Source organism: Triticum dicoccoides, chromosome 7A (assembly GCF_002162155.2).
Source record: "Triticum dicoccoides isolate Atlit2015 ecotype Zavitan chromosome 7A, WEW_v2.0, whole genome shotgun sequence".
Classification (NCBI taxonomy): domain Eukaryota; kingdom Viridiplantae; phylum Streptophyta; class Magnoliopsida; order Poales; family Poaceae; genus Triticum; species Triticum dicoccoides.
The window spans coordinates 556,300,545-556,320,887 of NC_041392.1; the positions used below are offsets into that span (position 1 = coordinate 556,300,545).

General features: G+C 43.3%; 1 pseudogene; it reads right to left on the bottom strand.

The window, feature by feature from the left end:
- Window positions 1-13,735: 13,735 nt before the first annotated feature.
- On the bottom strand, window positions 13,736-17,219 carry LOC119327330 (annotated as a pseudogene).
- Window positions 17,220-20,343: the final 3,124 nt, after the last annotated feature.

Below are 20,343 nucleotides of genomic sequence, written 5' to 3' on the forward strand. Positions count from 1 at the left end.
GAGCAAAATTATCTAGCTCAAAAGATATAAGTGAAGCACATAGAGCAAAATTATCTAACTCAAAGGATATAAGTGAAGCACATAGAGTATTCTATCAAATTTTAATTCATGTATGGCTCTCTAAAAAGGTGTGTACAGCAAGGGTTGTGTACAGCAAGGATTATTGTGGCATACTAACAAACAAAGACAAAAATAATACAAGACGCTCCAAGCAAAACACATATCATGTTGGTGAATAAAAATATAGCTCCAAGTAAATTACTGATGGAAGTGGACGAAAAGAGGGGATGCCTTCCGGGGCATCCCCAAGCTTTGACTTTTTGGTGTCCTTGGATTATCTTGGGGGTGCCATGGGAATCCCCAAGCTTAGGCTCTTGCCACTCCTTGTTGCATGATCCATCAAAAGAATTCACCCAAAACTTGAAAACTTCACAACACAAAACTCAAGATAGAAAACTCGTGAGCTCCGTTAGCGAAAGAAAACAAAAGACCACTTCAAGGTACTGTAATGAACTCATTCTTTATTTATATTGGTGTTAAACCTAATGTATTACAACTTCTCTATGGATTATAAACTATTTTACTAGTCATAGATTCATTAAAATAAGCAAACAACACACGAAAAATAGAATCTGTCAAAAACAGAACAGTCTGTAGTAATCTGTAGCTAGCGCAAGATCTGGAACCCAAAAAATTCTAAAATAAATTGCTGGACGTGAGGAATTTATGTATTAATCATCTGCAAAAATAATTAACTAAATATCACTCTTAAAATAAAAGTGACAGCAGTTCTCGTGAGCGCTAAAGTTTCTGTTTTTTACAGCAAGTTCAACAAGACTTTCCCCAAGTCTTCCCAACGGTTCTACTTGGCACAAATACTAATTAAACACAAAAAACACAACCAAAACAGAGGCTAAATAATTTACTTATTACTAAACAGGAGCAAAAAGCAAGGAATAAAAATAAAATTGGGTTGCCTCCCAACAAGCGCTATCATTTAACACCCCTAGCTAGGCATAACAAGCAAGGATAGATCTAGGTATTGCCATAGTAATAAGATAGATTGGTGAAACTCATTTCATATTCTCTATGTTCGGCAGCAAGTTTGCTTTGAGGCAAGCAAAAGTAATCAAAAGGACTAAATTTAACGGGACAAAAGTCCCCAAGATCAACCTTGGGAGGTATAGGTTCCTCCTTCGGTCCTTCATAATGCACAACCAATTCATCATTATAAGCATTCTTTTGACAGAACTTTGTGAGCCTATATTCGAGAGAATATCCTAGTTCATTATTTCGAATAGCCAAATCATCATTAAGTTCAGAAATTCTATCAACTAAAACATTGGTAGGAACCCTTCTTCTACGATTTTCATTAAAAGCAACATAATCTAGAGATTGGAAACGCATTATTTCTTCTTCATCAAAGAGGATAGCCTCTATGGGAGGACGGCAAGCGTCCACCCTATAATGCGCAAAGATTTCTTTGGCTTCTCTTATTATGAATCTAAACTCATGAGCCAAAAAGATAGTAGCGGCACGCTTAACAGAAGAATGCTCAATATTAGAAAATTCCAGAAAAATCCTTTGTATAGAAGGATGCATGTGCATGAATTGTCTTTCAAGTTCAACTACAAGCATGGCAATAGCGTCCGCAAGACTACTAGTTCTGTGAAGAATAGAACTACCCATAGAAGGTAAAACACTGGCACAAGTAAAGAAATCTTGAATAACTCCTTTTCCAATAATATTACCACTACCAACACAGAATTTTTTTGTATGAAAGATGGTAGGTTCTTTAGCAGGAGCATCAGAATTTTCCATGATATTGTTATTGCCCAAATTGGCGATAACTTCCCCAATTTCAGACATAACGACAAGCAGGCAAAAAAACTGACACACAAGCAAGAAAGGCAAACAGAGAGGGAGGATAGAGAGAGAGGACGAATAAAACGGCAAGGGTGAATTGGGGGAGAGGAAAACGAGAGGCAAATGGCAAATAATGTAATGCGAGAGATAGGGCTTGTGATGGGTACTTGGTATATTGACTTCCGCGTAGACTCCCCGGCAATGGCGCTGGAAATCCTTCTTGCTACGTCTAGAGCCTGCGTTGGTTTTCCCCGAAGAGGAAGGGATGATGCAGCAGAGTAGCGTAAGTATTTCCCTCAGTTTTTGAGAACCAAGGTATCAATCCAGTAGGAGCCCACGCTCAAGTCCCTCGTACCTGCACAAAGCGATAGCTACTCGCAACCAACACGATTAGGGGTTTCCAAGCCCTTCACGGTCACTTACGAGAGTGAGATCTGATAGATAGAATATTTTTGGTATTTTTGATATAAAGATGCAAAGTAAAAAGTAAAAACAAAGTAAATAGCAAAACAATATAAAAGTGATAGAGATTGATATGATGTGAATAGACCCGGGGCCCATAGGTTTCACTAGTGGCTTCTCTCAAGAGCATAAGTATTCTACGGTGAGTGAACAAATTACTGTTGAGCAATTGATAGAATTGTGCATAATTATGAGAATATCTAGGCATGATCATGTATATAGGCATCACGTCCGTGACAAGTAGATCGAAACAATTCTGCATCTACTACTATTACTCCACTCATCGACCGCTATCCAGCATGCATCTAGAGTATTAAGTTAAAAACAAAGTAACGCCTTAAGCAAGATGACATGATGTAGAGAGATAAATTTATGCAATATGAAATAAACCCCATCTTGTTATACTCGATGGCAACGATACAATATGTGCCTTGCTACCCCTTCCGTCACTGGGTAAGGACATCGCAAGATCGAATCCAAAGCTAAGCACTTCTCCCATGGCAAGAACTACCAATCTAGTTGGCCAAACCAAACGGATAATTCGAAGAGACTTGCAAAGATAACCAATCATGCATAAAAGAATTCAGAAAAGATTCAAATATTATTCATAGATAGACTTGATCATAAACCCACAATTCATCGTTCTCAACAAACACACCGCAAAAAGAAGATTACATCGAATAGATCTCCACAAGAGAGGGGGAGAACTTTGTATTGAGATTCAAAGAGAGAGAAGAAGCCATCTAGCTACTAACTATGGACCCGAAGGTCTGAGGTAAACTACTCACACTTCATCGGAGGGGCTAGGATGATGTAGAAGCCCTTCGTGATGACGGCCCTCTTCCGGCGGAGCTCCGGAATAGGCCCCAAGATGGGATCTCGTAGATACAGAAAGTTGCGGCGATGGAATTAGGGTTTTGGCTCCTGTTCTGATCGTTTGGGGGTACATGTGTATATATAGGAGGAAGGAGTATGTCGGTGGAGCACCGAGGGGCGCGCCCCCCACCCTCGTGACCACCTCTTTGATCCCTTGCAGTAGGGTCCAAGTCTCATGGATCACGTTCGGTGAGAAAATCACATTTCCGAAGATTTTATTCCGTTTGAACTCCGTTTGATATTCTGTTTATCCGAAACACTAAAATAGGCAAAAAAACAACAATTCTGAGTTGGGCCTCCGGTTAATAGGTTAGTCCCAAAAATAATATAAAAGTGGAAAATAAAGCCCAATATAGTCCAAAACAGTAGATAATATAGCAATGAGCAATCAAAAATTATAGATACGTTGGAGACGTATCATTATGTAAGCTGGATCATGTTAAGTTCGTTGCCGAAAATATGTCTCATTGCTATACTGTTGCTGTACTTGGCATTATATTATGAAAACTGTTGTTGTACCTTTGCTATCTGTGATGGAATGGACATGGGCAACAGGGTTTGTTGTGTTCTGCATAACAGGGAAGAAACGCCAAGGACAATGGCGTTTATCTGTGGCCGGGAAATGCTAGGGTCATTGGCGTTTTGGGTGTGAGCGGCAACGTTTCGTGAACATGTCCCAGCCAGCCTCTGTCTTAAAGAAATGCCAAGCCACGGGGAGCGTTTAGTTGTAGGGTGGAAACGCCAGGGTCATTGGTGTTCCTGGGGTGAGCGGAAATGTTTCATGAACATGTCCCAGCCAGCCTCTGTCTTCCAGAAATGCCAAGCCACGCAGAGCGTTTCGTTGTAGGATGGCTGACTTGTCTCTTTGAAACTCCAGCCACTCGGCAACCTTCTTCGGATAAATTTCATTGGGAGGCTTCTCACTATCAGCAATCAACTTGTCGATTTCATCGGAGTGCTTCAAAAAATACTCATTCAGCTTGTAAAAGGTATATTCCGCTATTGCCGTCACCGGTAACTGACGGGCACCCTTCAAGACAAAGTTGAAGCACTCAACTAGATTGCTTGTCATGTCACCATATCTCATACCTCCTTCGTCACATGCCCGTGACCACTTGTGTCTCTCATCAATATTCCTTTCTAAGAAATCTTTCCCACCTTCGTTTGCCTTCTCATAGATTTTGTTCAAGCGTGTCGTGAATGACTTAACGGAGAAGGCTACACATGCGGAGTTAAGATCCTTGCAAAGATCCTTGTTCTTACAAGCCCTGTAAAAGTTTTCAACGAAGTGCCTCATACACCATCGGTGGTGAAGCCTCGCATGCCCTGGAATATGAATATCCACGGCCTTCAATATTCCTTGGTGCCGATCGGATATGATGCATACCTCCCTATTCGGAGGAATGACCGTGCTCCTAACAAGTCTCATGAACCATTCCTAGTTGCCTTGGTTCTCCTCGGAGACCAAAGCAAATGCCACAGGCAACACCTGATCGTTAGCATCATGTGCCACTGCTATCATGAGTGTGCCCTTGTATTTCCCTGTCAAGAATGTCCCATCCATAGACAAAACCGGTCGACAATGCTCAAAAGCTGCAATGCATGGGCCAAACGTCCAAAAGGCACGACGGAATACTCCTTCAATATCTTGGACATAGTGGTACATTCCTGGGTTTCTGTACGACATCGCTCCCAGCAACCTGGGTAGCATGTTGTAAGCCTCTTCCCATCCACCGTACAACATTCTGAGAGCGACTTGCTTGGCCTTCCATGTCTTTCCGTACTTGACCTTATATCCGAATTTATCTTCAATCCAATTCATCAACAACTTCACTTTAATGGTTGGATCCTCGGCTATATGTTTCTGGTATTTATAACCAATGAATTCCGAGGTTAGTTGACGGTGTGTCTTCCGTGCTTCTACGGCCGGCGGTGTGCATTGGTGAGTGGCTTTGCAACTAGTTATCTTCCACCAACCATCTTTCGCGAGTCTTCCATTGACTTTCCATTTGCATCTTTCTACCTCACATTTCACGGTGTATCGCTTGTTGCAGTCTGAGTGAACAACTATGAAAGGCCCGTGATGTTTGACAGCATACTCACACAACCACATCCTAAATTCTAGCATGTGCTCGAACATCAAACCTTTCCTCACGTATGACATCGAAATCGCGTCGGGTGTACTACTTGGGAACTGTCTAGCCTCAATTGTCTTGCTCATGCCACCGTCGACTATAGCCTTATCTGCAAGGCTAACATCACAAAACAAGGGAACTTTGTGATCCCTACCGGTGATTTTTGTGTACCACTCTGCTTCTTTCGCAGTCAAGCCATCCTCGTCCAACTCATTCACCGGGCCTTCATCATCCGAGTCATCCACACAAGCACGCTGATAGATAATGTCAGGATCCATGTCCTGATGCCTTACTTCAGCCTCTACATCACCAACAATGTTGTGGTGCCTCTCATACTCTTCATCGGAGTCATCGCCATCATCTTTCATCGGTGCACTACCTCCGAACTCATATTGGGGATACTCATTGGCTTCCGCTTCAACTTTATACTCAATAATAGGCGGCACACTACTAACCGGGTTCACATCATCTACTAAGGTTTGGTTCAAGTCAACATGAAAGAGAGGAGCCTTGACCGCCTTACTTGCAAAGACTTCGAGTGACTTGACTTCCGAGGATGCAACAACCTCCTTATATGCAGCCCAATGCAAATTGGACTTGATAGGCATTGTCTTCATTCGACACTTGTGTGCCGACCCAACATCATATCTTCCTACTAATTCAACTTGATCACTTGCATCCACCCACTTTAATCTTATCCGTGTTTCTTCCACAACCTCTTCATAACTAGGGGTCTCAAGAAATATAAACACTTCCTCATACTTGTCAACAATATCCACATTCATGAATGCCTCTTTGTCAACATAATGAATATTCACAATCTTGTCCATCTAAAAAAATGGTAACATAAGTATAAGAAATGTACAATGCTAAATATACCACATTGCTAACAAAACACCTAACCCTAACCCTAAATCTCAACATTGGCCATAACCCTAACCCTAAATCTTAACATTAGCCATAACCCACAATAAGGTATGCTCAACAACATCAAAATGCAACACTATTGGAACAACAATACTCAAAACATCACATTATAGATCCATGCTCAAAACTAGGGTTAGGAACAACAAGAACAAATCAATCCAAATGGACAAATCCAACCAATACAAATTTGTGAGATGAAGGAGGTTACCTCAACGAACAGAAATGACACCAGATCCACGGACCAACCCAATCGATTTGCAAGGATTTGTGAGGGGCTAAGTGAGGGACACAAAGGGGGAAAAGGGCAAGAGCTCGGGATAGGCCAATGGGGGAGAAGAGAGTGAGTGGTGAGTGGTGGGTGAAAGCCCCACGACCACCTAAAATATCTGCACCAGAAACGCCACTGATTGTGGCGTTTCCAGAAACGCTAGCTGGGTCGGTGTTTCCAGCCTGCCACGTCAGCAAACAACGCGTCCTCGGCCTGGCAATGGGCCAGGGCAGAAACGCTAGCTTGCTCGGCGTTTCTATGTTGGGTGGAAACGCCGCGGACCCTGGCATTTTTAAAAGGGTCAAATCGTGAAATACTTTCACGTCGGGTTCAGTTTGTGACAATAAACGCTGACAAGGTCAGAACAGTGATTTCGGCTTTTTCCATAAGCATGTATGACTATATTCAGAATACATGCCTACATTACATTGATGAACTAGAGCTAGTTCTGTGTCACCGTAGGTTATGACTGTTACATGATGAACCGCATCCGTCATAATTCTCCATGACCAATCCATTGCCTACGAGCTTTCCATATATTGTTCTTCGCTTATTTACTTTTTCGTTGCTATTGCTATCATCACTACAAAATACCAAAAACATTACTTTTGCTACCATTACCTTATGTTACCATTATCATTACTATCATATTGCTTTGCTACTAAATACTTTGCTGCAGATATTAAGTTTCCAGGTGTGGTTGAATTGAGAACTCAGCTGCTAATACTTGAGAATATTCTTTGGCTCCCCTTGTGTCGAATCAATAAATTTGGGTTGAATACTCTACCCTCGAAAACTATTCGATCCCCTATACTTGTGGGTTATCAAGACTATTTTCTGGCGCCGTTGCCGTGGAGCATAGCTCTATTCTTTGAGTCACTTGGGATATATATCTGCTTATAATTATGAAGAACTTGAAAGATCCAAGAACCAAGATTTATCCCTCAACTACGAGGGGAGGTAAGGAACTGCTATCTAGCTCTGCACTTGATTCCCCTTCTGTTTTGAGTAAGCTTGCAACACCTAAACCTGCTTCTGCTATTCGTTCTGATATGTCGCATGTTATTGATGATGCCACTTCTGCTATACATGATACTTATGATGAAACTACTTCTATGCTTGATACTACTGTGCCACTTGGTGAATTTCTTCATGAACAACTTGTTAGGGCTAGAGAGAATGAAAATATTGAATCTGATAATACTGATGAAAGTGATGATGAAGACTTGCCTGTTATTCCTAAGGGTTATCTTTTTGATAAATAAGCTTCTTTAGCTATTTTAGCTTGCAAAGATAGATACGAACTCAAGAGGTTATTAGCTAAATGGAATCAGCAATCTCTTAATGCTAGAATGAAACCTGACCCTGCTTTTGCTACTTCACCTATCCGTGTTACTGATAAGGATTATGAATTCTCTATTGATCCTGATATAATTACTTTGGTTGAATCTGATCCTTTTCATGGCTATGAATCTGAAACTGTTGTGGAACATCTTACTAAATTAAATGATATAGCCACCCTGTTCACTACTGATAAAAGAACTTGTTACTTTTATATCCTTAAAATATTTCCGTTCTCATTACAGGGTGATGCTAAGATATGGTTTAATTCTCTTGATCCTGGTTGTGTGCGTAGTCCCTAGGATATGTTTTATTACTTCTCTGCTAAATATTTCCCTGCTCATAAGAAACAAGCTGCTTTAAGGGATATATATAATTTTGTGCAAATTGAAGAAGAGAGTATCCCACAAGCTTGGGGGAGGCTTCTCAAGTTACTTAATGCTTTGCCTGATCATCCTCTTAAGAAAAATGAAATACTTGATATCTTTTATAATGGGCTAACTGATGCCTCCAGAGATTACCTTGATAGTTGTGCTGGTTCGTTTTCAGGGAAAGAACACCGGATGAAGCTAAAATTCTATTGAATAATATGTTGGCAAATGAAAATAATTGGACACTTCCTAAGCCAGCTCCTGAGCCTATTCCTAAACCAACTCCGAAGAAGAGGGGTATTCTATTTCTCAGTCCTGAAGTTATGCAAGAGGCAAAGAAATCTATGAAAGAAAAAGGTATTAAAGCTGAAGATGTTAAGAATTTACCTTCTATTGAAGAAATACATGGTCTTAATTTACCGCCTGTTGAAGAAACATATGATCTTAATCCATTACCCATTGAAGAAACTCATGGTCTTGATAACCCGACACAGGTAGTAAAGTTAAATTCTCTCTATAGATATGATAAAGCTGAAATCCCATTTACTAAGTTTGCTAGCCCATGCTTAGATGAGTTTGATAAATTTATGGCTAAGCAAGAATACTTCAATGCTTATTTTAGTAGACAATTGAAATACAATTCAAATATGCTTGAACACTTGGGTGATTATATGGCTAATGTTAAAGGTGAACTTAAACTTATTCGTAAACATGCTTCTATGGTTACCACTCAAGTAGAACAAGTACTTAAAGCTCAAAATGATTTGCCCAATGAATTGAATAGTAAGGATAATGATAATGTTTTTAGAGTTATGACTAGAGGTGGTAGAAAGACTCAGGAACCTCTGTATCCTGAAGGCCACCCTAAGAGAATTGAGCAAGATTCTCAGAGAAATAATATAGAAGCACCTAGTCCTTCTAAAAGGAAGAAAAAGAAAAATGATAGGACTTTGCATGCTTCTAGTGAACCTGTTATTGAAACACCCGATCCAAATGATATTTCTATCTCTGATGCTGAAACACAATCTGGTAATGAACCTGAAACTAGTGATAATGTTAATGATAATGTTCATGATGATGCTCAACCTAGTAATGATAATGATATAGAAATTGAACCTGCTGTGATCTTGATAACCCACAATCAAAGAATCAACGCTATGATAAGAAAGACTTTGTTGCTAGGAAACACGGTAAAGAAAGAGAACCATGGGTTCAGAAACCTATGCATTTTCCTCCCAAACCATCCAAGAAAAAGGATGATGAGGATTTTGAGCGCTTTGCTGAAACGATTAGACCTATCTTTTTGCGTATGCGATTGACTGATATGCTTAAAATGAATCCTTATGCTAAGTACATGAAAGAAATTGTTACTAATAAAAGAAAGATACCGAAAGCTGAAATTTCCACCATGCTTGCTAATTATACTTTCAAGGGTGGAATACCAAAGAAACTTGGAGATCCAGGAGTACCCACTATACCATGCTCCATTAAAAGAAACTATGTTAAAACTGCTTTATATGATCTTGGAGCCGGTGTTAGTGTTATGCCTCTCTCTTTATATCATAGACTTGATTTGAATAAGTTGACACCTACTGAAATATCTTTGCAAATGGCTGATAAATCAACTGCTATACCTGTCAGTGTTTGTGAGGATGTGCCTGTTGTAGTTGCAAACGTTACTATTTTAACAGACTTTGTTATTCTTGATATTCCCGAGGACGATAGTATGTCTATTATTCTTGGAAGACCCTTTTTGAATACTGCAGGGGCTGTTATTGATTGCACTAAAGGCAATGTCACTTTTCATGTTAATGGTAATGAACATACGGTACACTTTTCGAGGAAACAACCTCAAGCTCATAGTATCAACTCTATTGGAAAAATTCCATCGATTATATTTGGAGGTTTTGAATTTCCGCTTCCCACTGTCAAGAAGAAATATGATATTCATATTATTGGGGATGTGCATATCCCCGTTGAGGTAACATAGTGTTATTTGAAATTTCTCCGGTTCCATATTATTCGGAATGAGTTCGTTAACAAGACTTGATCAACCTTGTTAGTGGATTCCTTTTGATGATCATGAGAAGGGTGTAACTAGAAGGCACAACCTTCTGTACCCCACTTTTACTTTCTGTTATTTATATTAAATAAAATAAAAATAGTATTTTTCTGTCTGTTATCTGATTATCCGTGCAATATAAAAATACCCCGAAAATAAAAGTTCTCCAAATGCCCTGAAATTTAAATATGATTTTTTCTGGAATATTTGAGAATATTTGGCACTGAGAACACAGCAGGGGGGTCATCCACCTGGCCACGAGGGTGGAGGGCGCGCCCCCCTGCCTCGTGGGCCCACGGTGGCCCTCCTCCACTTATCCTTTCACCCACACACTCCTTCTTTCTCCCCCAAACACGAATATCCAGCTCAAACCCGAGTCCAAGCTCATTTTGCTGCCATTTTCGATCTCCTTGCTCAAAGCACCTCTCACAAAACTGCTTGGGAAGATTGTTCCTTGGTATGTGACTCCTCCATTGGTCCAATTAGTTTTTGTTCTAGTGTTTTATTCATTGCAAATTTTTGTTGCTTAGGTGACCCTGTTCTTAACTTTGCATGTCAAATTTATATGGTCAAAGGTAGTTTTGATGCATGATATAGGCCCTAAGCACTTATAGGAGTAGTTGCTATCAATATTATTGAGTTTGGTTTACTTTTATTTTGAAATTACTAAAAATTTCAGAATTTTTCAGAAAATAATGAAGAGACTTTTGAGGGACTCATCGAGCCGAAGCTTGAAGGAAAAGGCACAGAAGCCCAAGTATAATCTGCCTCGCACCGCGGAGGCCCGATCGTGTGAATGGCCTTCCGATGATTTCTTGAGAGCAGTCGGGATTTATGAAGATTTTTATGAATTGGCTAAGAATGCAGGCCTCACCGCTTTCCTCTATGACCAACGCGATCAGTATCTCTTACTCACAAATATCTTTGTGCAAAACTTTTATTTCCATTCTAGGAGCTCACCACCTACGATGGAGTTTTATTTATATGATGAGCATAAGGAGATGTCACTTTATGATTTTTGTCGGGTTTGTTTGGTCCCTTTCGAGGGCACGACAGAGGAACCACATCGCAGCGATGTGGATGGGTTTATTGATATCATCACTGTAGGGGAAACGAGGAAGGTTTCCGATGCACGAATCACTAGTATACATTTTTTTTGTTTTACGCTATTTTGCATTATTTGCTAGTCGTTGCTTAATTGGTCGCGAAAACTGTGGAAACCTTAGTGTTCCTGATATTATTATTTTGCTCCACGGTTTATTCAGTGATAACTCTGTTAGTATGGGCGGCATTATTGCTAAACGGTTAAGTCTGAACCGTATAAAGGGCCCCATCTTTGGAGGCATCTATGCTTCGCGCCTAGCTGCATATTTTAACATATCTATTAGGCATTATGAGAAGGAAGAAAAAGTGCTGCCGCATGTTTATTTAGATTATAAGAGTATGGTGGCACATGATTTTATTGTTAAGAATAGGGAAGGAGAGCTTAAATACAAATTGTTCTTTGATAAACTTCATCCTGAGACTATTACCCTGCCTGCTGCTACCTTGTTTGATTTATCTGCAGGCCAGTACCTTGTTCCGTTAGAGGCTATTCACGCCTATCGGACCCCTACATCAGCCATAGAGCCAGAGCTGGAACCACAAATTGATCCTCCACGACAGTCTAATTATCAGTGGGATCCGGAGATGATTGCCAATCAGTGGCAATCTGAGTCTTCTTCTTCGTAGTACGACCCCAACTATTATTATGGATATCCGCCAGGCCAGCCGTGACCATAGACCAACTTAGGCCCAAAAGCCTAAGCTTGGGGAGTACGTATTTCTCACCGACATTGCATTTATATTCACACACTCATTGCGAGATGTCGGTGCTCATACTTTTTCATTGTATCATCCATGCTAGTTTATTTTCCTTTTTATGCTTTCTTCTTGTGTGTTTAATAAACCTTAAGAAAAACAAAAAAAATTAGTTGTAGCTTTTAATTAGTTTACTTTCCATGTTTGTAGTAGTAATTAAAAAGAAAACTCAAAATGATTTCATGTTCTTCTTTTACTTGTTGGGAGCTCTCCCGTAAATAGTTTTATTTCTTTTCTTTTCTTTGGGGGTTGATAGGAGAAGACCATAATTAAATTGTTGAAGTGGCTCTTATACGCATTATTGTTGATCTGACAAAAGAGCCCATATTGCCTTGTCTTCTCCTATTTATTGAATGCTTACAGATTCCAGCTTAGTCCAATGCACAAGCACTAGTATTATTCACACTATTCGGTCGTGCAAGTGAAAGGCAATTGTGACGATATATGATGGACTGGCTGAGATGAGAAAAACCGGTATGAACTCGACCTCTCTTGTTTTTATAAATATGATTAGTTCACCGTTCTTGATTCAGCCTATTATGAATAAACATGTTTGCAATGACAATTAGAGATCATAGTTCTTGTGCCATGCTTGATTAGCTACGAGCTTATAATGGTTTAACTTGCGTGCCAACATGCTATTAAAATAGTTATGATGTGGTATGATAGGGTGGTATCCTTCTCTGAATGATTTAAGTGACTTGACTTGGCGCATGTTCACGCATGTAGTTGAAACAGAATCAACGTAGCCTTCACGGTATTTATGTTCATGATGGATTATATCCTACTCATACTTGCATTCGGTGTTGATTAATTTTAATGCATGTTCATGACTGTTGTCGCTCTCTAGCTGGTCGTTTCCCAGTCTCTTGCTAGCCTTCACCTGTACTAAGCGGGAATTTTTTTTGTAATATATTTTAGTAACATTTGCTTGTATGCAATATGAATATTTGGAGTGATAATATGATAATTAAAACTAAAAATACATATGCTTTATTCTGTTTCATTATTCTACTATAAATAACTTATAGATGTTTGAATGTTGAATAATTGAATGTTGGTTATTGTACTAAAAATACATATGAATATTGTGTTTGATTATGCTTTATATGTAAACCACTTATGATATAAATAGCAATAATAAAATGAAAATTCTCATAGATGTTTGAATGTTGGTTATTGTAGTATTGTTTTTTCTTGTACTGTTGCATGTTGAGATGGATTTTTTCCATACATGTTACAAGATGAGATGCTTGCATATTGAGAGAAATATGTGAGGGTAGCCCTTTAGATACAGAAGATAGAAGATAGCAATGTGTATTTTTTGCATAAAAATGATTAGCGGTGTCACCTGCAAAAAAAAGAAGAAGAATAGCGGTGCGATGGAGCCCTTTGGCGAAGATCTCGGCCATGACAGGGAAATGGACCGAGAGACCATTAAGATATGCCTTGGAGGAAGAAGGAGGTGAAAAAAAAACTTAGTCATTATTCAAAAAAAAATTACCAAACCCTAGCGCAATGAGGACCTCTAACAAGAAAGTGCGGCTTTTCAGAGAGAAATGCCAGCTAACCGAGTCAAATGGCTTGGTGATATATAGCTTGGTGAAAAGACTTTGTCTCATTTTTGGTTGAAGGTCATGGAGAAGATTGAAAGATGCAAAAAAAAATGCCGCTAGTATATACTCCCTCTGTTCCTAACTATAAATCTTTTTTGAGATTCTAATACAAGCTACATATGGATGTATGTATACAAACTACATATGAAAAGACTCTGTCTCCTTCGTGGTTGAAGGTCGTGGAGAAGATTCAAACATGCAAAAAGGAAAAATTCCACTGAGTGCCGCTCCGCTCCACGGCGGAGTTACGGAGCGGAGAGATTTCGAACGGCCTCTTATATTTAGAAACGGAAGGAATACATGGACCCTTGATAAAGGTGCTCTGTCTGGCCGAGAAAATGTGGTTGAGAGCTGGCGCTGCCCTTAAAGCAAACAACTCGGGAAAGAAACTGCCGTTTTTGTTTTTGTGTGAAGCAAAGGAAACCTAATGCCAAGAAAAATAAGACCACGAGTAGACACGAGGAGGAGGACAGGGCGGAGTGGGTGACACACTGGCAGCACAGTGGACTTGAGTTTAGACTCTAACTAACGAACCTGCACCGCATCCTCAGCACAGCCTGCACAAAGCGTATTCCTCCCATGTACCACCACCACCCCCAGAGATTCCGCCATGAATTGTCAACACGGCACAACCGAAAAAGGAGAGGGAGAGAGAGAGGGGATACCGCGTACGTCCACGGCGAACAAATTTCCCATCCCCATACAGCCTTTCCCGTCCCCCCATTGCTCTGGATTCATCATCCTTTTCCGTCTCCTGCTCTACTAAAGATGAAGAATAGCCGGAATGAAACACAGCTGTAATGTAGGAGTAGTACGTACACACAAACGCGGCCCGAATCCGTGGAGGGAGAAGGGAACAAATGGAAGCGACCGGGCAGGGCAGCGCGGGCCCGGCCTTCTCCTGTCCCGTGCCATCAAACCCTAAAGCTCCTGCTCTGCTCTGCTCTGATGATCTACGTACTACGTACTACTACTAGACAGTTAGCGAGGGCCATCCGTCCGTCCATGGCGGGCCACGACGGCGGGCGAAGCTCTCCGTTAGCTGCCGCGTGTCATTAGGCGGCATATGTATGTACACAGAGAGAGCACGGCGTGGTCATTTCTGTCAATTCCTACTCCCTGGAGGCTAGCAGAGTTCGTTGGCCGGCCGGCCAGCTAGCTAGCTAGCTAGCGTGGATCGACGCGGACGGCGGGGCGGCGACAGGGGACGGGCGGAAGATCACGGGCGCGCCGTACTGCGGGTGGAGCAGCATGAGCACCGTCGGCGCGTGCACGTACTTGGGCGAGGGCCTCATCTCGAACCGCTGGAGCAGGACGGCGACGGTGAGCTTGGCCTCCAGGACCGCGAGGTTCTGGCCGATGCACATCCGGGCGCCCAGCCCGAACGGTATGAACGCCAGCGGGTGCGCCGCCGCGCGGGCCGTGCCGCCGGCGAACCGGGCGGGGTTGAACTGCGCCGCGTCGGGGCCCCACAGCCCGGGGTCGTGGTGGATCGCCATGATCGGGATCAGCAGCTCCGTGTCGCGCGGGATCGCCAGGTCCCCGAGGGCCACGTCCACCTTGGCCCGGCGGATGGTGGCCACCGCCGGCGGGTACAGCCTCAGCGTCTCGTTCAGGATCATCCCCACCTGCAACGGGACACGGGGGAAGAAACAAGGTGAGTCTTTTTTGTTTTTGTTTTGCCGCTGCGTGCGGAGTTACCGTAATGCCCCTCCGGCCCTCCGGACGGTTTTCAAAGATCGTCTTTTTCGGTGGTGCTTTCGGTTTCGGCCTCGGAACAGTGGCGCGCGGGTGGCGTACCGTTTTCAGCTTGTGCAGCTGCTCCTTGGTGGGGAGCTCGCCGGGGCCGCACACGGCGAGGACCTCCTGCCGGGCGCGGTCCTGCCAGTCCGGGTGCATGGCCAGGAGCACCGTGGCCCAGGTCAGCAGGTTCGTGGTCGTCTGCTTGCCGGCGAAGAAGAACGTCTTGCACTCCTCCACCATCTCCTCCACCGGCATGGGCTGCGACCTCTTGTCGCGGGCATTGATCATCAGCCCCAGCAGGTCCCTGAAGCCGCCGCCGCTGTTGCCCTTGTCCTTGGCGGCCGCCTCGTGGTCCTCGGCGGCGTCGCTGCGCCGGCCGATGAGCTGGACCAGACCCCGCCTGATCTCCCTGTCCAGGCCCCACGACATCCGGTTCTTCTTGGTCGGCAAGAACCTGCAAATCGATTGAATTGACGGCGCACACATGACATGAGTACAGAAGCATGGAGGTGTCAATGGAGAATCTCTGAGCGGTGACTGGTTTCGGTTGGGATTAATGTGGTATTTGACGTACCGGTAGCCCGGGACGAGCACCTTGCGGAAGGCCTCGGAGGCGAAGGCCATGAGGCGGCCCTGCATGCGGAACACCACGCGGCCGGAGGCGTAGCTGCGGCCGAACGTGGCGCGCGTGATGGCCTCTTCGGCCACCGCCTGGAACCACTCCGCCACGTCCACCTCGACCTCGCCGCCGCTCGCGCGCGCCATCGCCCGCCACCTCTCCGCCAGCGCCGCCACCGACCTGCCGACGTGCGGAACCAGCCGCTGCAAAAAAGAAAAATCGCCGGCGCGGCGCCGTGTCACTCGCTGCACTTGCACACTGACGACCAAGCCGGGCGGGCCAAAGAGATGCGCATGCGTTTCACTCGTACGTTGAGGTTGTCGGGGTAGAAGGCGGGGGCGAGGACGCGGCGGTGGAGGGCCCACTTGTCGCCGTGCAGGCTGACGAGGCCGTCCCCCTCGAGCTGCCGGACGATGGGGTGCGCCTCGTAGCGGTCGAACGCGTCGGCGCGCGTCAGGAAGATCTCGCGGACCAGCTCGGGGTCCGCCACCGTGAGCCGCGGCGTCGGCCCGAACCATATCAAGAACGTCGGCCCTGCGCCGCCACGACAAAGACCCAACCACCATTAAAAATCCATTCCACCCATCGATGGCGGAAACGCGGCTGCTGACAGCAAGAGACACGGAAGGAACACGCGAGGCGGCGCATGCGTACCGTAGATCTTCCTCCAGTAGTGGTAGAAGGCGAGCACCCGGGGCAGCGCGTTGTGGGAGGTGGGCGGCGACATGGGCTTGGCGGTGGCGTCCGCCATGAGCGCCACCATCTCCCGGACGCAGCCGACGAGGAAGCGGTACGGCGGGCCGCGCACGCCCTGCCGCGCGAAGTGCGCCTCCAGCCGCCGCGGCCGCCACCAGAGCGCGTCCGCCACCCGCGCCGCCACGTGCAGGAGCAGGCACGCCGCCGTGGCGGCGACGGCCAGCCCCCTCCACGTCGACCACCACCACTCCGGCGCCCCCATGCCGCTTCCTGACACAGAAGGGCGCCCGCGACAGACAGGGGTCCGATTCCTCGGCGCGCGTCCCGGGTCAGCACGGTGGGTCGCTCGAGTCGTGGGTCTGTTGGGCTGGTTTGGAAATGAGAGAGGAGCAGGAGGAGGAGGAGAGAGGGAGGGCGGGAGGAGGCGGGCGTTATATAGGGGAGCGGCCGGCGGCGTTGGTCGGGCCCAGCCAGCGCTCTGTTCTGCTCTGTTTCTGTTCACGCTTCGCTTTGGGTTTGTCCGGGTCAACGAGGTAGGTTTAAGCCCAAGCGTCCCCGGTTGACCATGCTGGGCTGCTGACGTGGCATTTCCAGTTTTCTGTTTTTCTGTTAGAAATTATGAAGGTGAAATGTCAAGTCCGGTTTGAAATTAAGAGACCATCGCCAAAAGATGAATTTGGAGACAAAAGGATTTTTGTTGAAAAGACAATTGAGACTGAATAAACCACAAATGCGATAACTTTTTGAAACTTTGGACTGTCCCCCCCTCCCCCCCCCCTAATATGTTTTTATGTTACTAATTAGTCCTATTGTTGTTTTTTGTATCGCCTAGGGTTGTGTTTTTTACCTCATCCTAAAATGTTGTAGAATATTACTAATTGGAGTACTTGACTGAGATTTTTCACAATTGATTAATAAAATAGCAACTACAATCTAGTTAAAAGTGCAACATGTATTATTTTTGCCCACCCTTTTATGTTTTTCAAGCATATGTTGCATAAGAAATTAGTCAACCAAAGTTTCATTTAGCTAAATCGATTGAGACTCACGTAAGCAATCTAGCAAAACCAAAGAAATGTGAAGAAACTGGTGCCTTTTAGTGCCTCGACATTACTTCTCAAACTTCAAAAGTTGTAAAGGTGAGGAAAATCCGGAAATGGCATGTCAAAAGTATGGTTTGAAATTAGGAAACCATCGCCTCAAAAAGAATTTGGGGACCCTGAATGGACCACATTAACTAGAGATTTTACAAATTCTCGCTCCAATAGAAAGATAAAATGCATCTCATTTATGTTTTAAATCATCTTGCATATCAATCCATTTGTTTCAAAATATACTAAGGCATATCATGATTCATGAAGATCAACTTTATGTAACAATAACCCCATATTATCAATTTAATTGTAGATCATAAGAATTAGAACAATGGCACAGCTATGTAGAGGTCGGGGGAGGGGGGGGGGGCGTAGCCCCCTCTCCCCTCCAGCCTTGCATATACCTATGAAGGTTTTTTGTGAGGCTTAAATGGAACGAAAAATTCTCATTGCCCCTCCACTTCTTCGTGATTTATACTTTTGCGCCCGGGAACTTTTGTTTAGCTCTACCACTGGATTAGAAGCTTATCTTTCAAAACACACATTAAATTTTTGAAGCTGAGAGAGTATATTACATGTTTATATATTCACTATCAATTCTAGTGGATCCATATTACAATGGTGAAGATAACATATAAAATTTACGAGCGGGCATTGTGAAATCAACAGGGAATATATATTTATTTGACCAGAAAAGAGTATCACTAAATCACTAGCATCGTTGCACCACAATAAACCATTGGTCGGTTGTCAAATTTCTTAGTTCTAAGTTCCCCCAAAAAATATGATTATATAAGAACATTATGCATTTACCTTTGCTTCTCAAATAAAATCACCAGAATCTTGAAAATATCAAAACACATTGTACTAGTGGTAATTAGAAATATTTACTATTTAAAACATAAGAATTATAGAAATACTAGAATAATATTTCTATAATGAGGACATGCTCTAATGTACATGTCAAATGATAGGAGTAAATGTCCTTGGCGTAAAATAAAATGAAAACAAAAGAAACATGGTACAATCACTTGGTAGATAGCAGAAAGTATAATCTAAGTAAAAAATGATAATACAAGTTATGTATATGGTACAAAGAAAGCATTTTATGAACTTTTGGTATATACTATAGGGAGGTAAGCAAATCTCTTTAAAAACACATTTTAACTATTACTTTAAATAAATAATTGAATTACTAGCACTTCTATAATTGGGCTTAATTGTGATCACTTACATGTGATCGATCTGCAATAGAGATTGGATACCTCTATTGTCTTTGAAAAAACTCATAGAATGTATATAATGGTTGCAGGCTTTGTAGAATTTAAGAGCATCTGAATTGTGGTAAACTATGATACCCCCCCCCCCTTTAATTTAAGATTGACAAGCGCACTTTTATTAAAATATGGGCCCATCTATATCTCAGTTGACTGAGATTTTCTCAAGTCTCAATCAATTTAGAAAAATTGCAACTCCCATTCATTGAAAAGTGCAAGATGTATTAGTTTTATTGCACCCGTTATGTTTTCCCAAGCATAGGTTGTATTCTTGTAATGAACCAGCAAGAATTCTTCGCATTTTTCTCCTCTGACCCTAGGCAGCTAGGGCCTACGACAAACTCTATCCTCGAGGATTCATCGGCGAACCCGTTGATTTGCCTCCCCTCTGCATTTCGCTCTGCAGTCAGTGACGAGGAGGGGAATCCCGATGCCTCTTCTCCAGTTAGTAGTTTAGGTTAGGGTTTTTTTAGTCCTCGCAGGTGCGGCGTCGGGCCAATGGCGGCGCTTTTTATTTGAGTTTATTTTCTGGGCTCGGATCCTCCTTGAGTTCGTCCGTCTGGACATAGTCGACGAAGCGCCGATGCAAATTCCTGCTGTCTACTCGAGGCAGCGAGGTTAGGGTTTCTTGTCATGTGGTGAGATTTGGTGTTAGGTGCTTCAGATCTATGCAACGGTTCAACGGCGACGACTGCGGCTCCAGGGCGCTGATCCTTAGAGGCACGTGTACGAAGACTTTCCGGCTGTTATCGACAAGGTCAAACCAGCTCCGGTAGAGAGCGGCCACATTGATGCGTCATCGGCTCGTTCTGGCGGCAGTAGTGGTCGTTTGATGGTTTAGGAATTTTGATGTAATTTTTATTTGAGATACTTTGTGCTTCTGATGAACTTTTATACCCCCTCCGCCCCAAATTAATTGACGCACACTTAGTATAATTGTATAGTTATACGAAGTATACGTCAATTAATTTGGATTAGAGGGAGTAATATATTTGATGCTTATGCTTTTCATGAAAAATAAAGAATGACCAATCTAGCAAAACCGTCGAGATATCTAGAAACACATGCTCTTTTAGCTACAAACTTCTGATGCAAATTAATGTGGAAGGGTAGCCCAGAGCAGACCCGAA